Below are 1,550 nucleotides of genomic sequence, written 5' to 3' on the forward strand. Positions count from 1 at the left end.
TGAAATGGTTTACTCCATGAGTTGAACCCATAATGTCTTTATCAAATGATTGCTCAGCCACACCTTAGTGTTGTCTCTCAGAACAAGCTTTCTCATTTTGTTCAATATAGATAGGCTGAAACATTCCCAAATATTTTTGTTCTGTCTTTTGTTGTCATTGCTAACAATGTTCTCTTCAATTCATCTCTCTCCTTTTGCATTTTACTATTAATAGTCAGAAGGAACCAAGTTGCTCCTTCAACACTTCCTTACAAATCTCCATAGCTAACTACCCTACTTCATTGCTTGCTAGTTCTACTTCCACAAAACACTAGAACACAGTTCAGCCATGTTCTTTGCCACTTTATAACAAAGATCACATTTTCTCTAGTTTCCATAACCTATTCTTCATTTCCATGTGAGACCTCACCAGAATCACCATTAACATCCATATTTCTGGCATGTATTTCAAAACTCTTCTAGCCTCTACCCACTATCCAGTTCAAAGACTGCTTCCACAGCAGTAACCCATTTCTCAGTACCAAAACCTATCTGGGTTAGTTCAGACTGCTATCACAAAACACCATAGACTGTGTGGCCTAAACAACAGAAATTCATTACCTTATAGCCTAGAGACTGGAAGTTCCAAGATCATTGTGCCAGCCTGGTCAAGTTCCAGTGAAATTTTTCATTCTTGTTTACAGGTCACTGCCATCTTATTGGATACATCTTTGTGCATATGAGGAGAGACAGCAAGTTCATCTCTTCTGATAACGACAATCTTTATATTAGATGAAGTTTCCACCTTTACGATGCTACTTAATGTTAATAACTTTTTTTTTTTTTTGAGTTGGAGTCTTGCACCATCGCTCAGGCTGGAGTGCAGTGGTGCAATCTCGGCTCACCGCAACCTCCACCTCCCGGGTTCAAGCTGGGACTTTCTCAGTCTCCCGAGTAGCTGGGACTACAGGCACCTGCCACCACGCCCAGCTAATTTTTCTATTTTTAGTAGAGATGAGATTTCATCTTGTTGGTCAGGCTGGTCTCGAACTCCTGACCTAAGGGAATCTACCCGCCTCAGCCTCCCAAAGTGCTGGGATTACAGGCGTGAGTCACCGCGCCTGGCCTGTTAATCACCTTTTTTAAAGACCCTGCCTCCATTGTAGTCACAAAGGCGGTATTAAAGCTTCAACATATGAATTTGTCTATTCAGTCTACAGCAGATAACCATCTGACTGTATTTGTAAAATTTGAAAAATTATGTATCACATAATGACTGAGAAATCATCCTAGATGTCTTTTTCTAGGCATTCAATAAATAATGACCTCATACTATTAATTAAACAAAGAATTGTTGTTCTAGATACTGTGTTAGGGGCCAGATATAAGTGAACAAATGAGAGCTAATTGTTGCTCACTTATATTTGGTATAATAAATACTAATAAATGAAAAACTCCCAGTGTAAGAAAAAGTGTGGGATTAGCAAAGGGTTCCCTGAGAAAATTAAAGGTAAATTGAAATCTAGATGCAGAATTGAAGTCCTGGAAGGGTTCCAGGAAAGAACAGCTCT

Source organism: Pongo pygmaeus, chromosome 4 (assembly GCF_028885625.2).
Source record: "Pongo pygmaeus isolate AG05252 chromosome 4, NHGRI_mPonPyg2-v2.0_pri, whole genome shotgun sequence".
Lineage (NCBI taxonomy): Eukaryota > Metazoa > Chordata > Mammalia > Primates > Hominidae > Pongo > Pongo pygmaeus.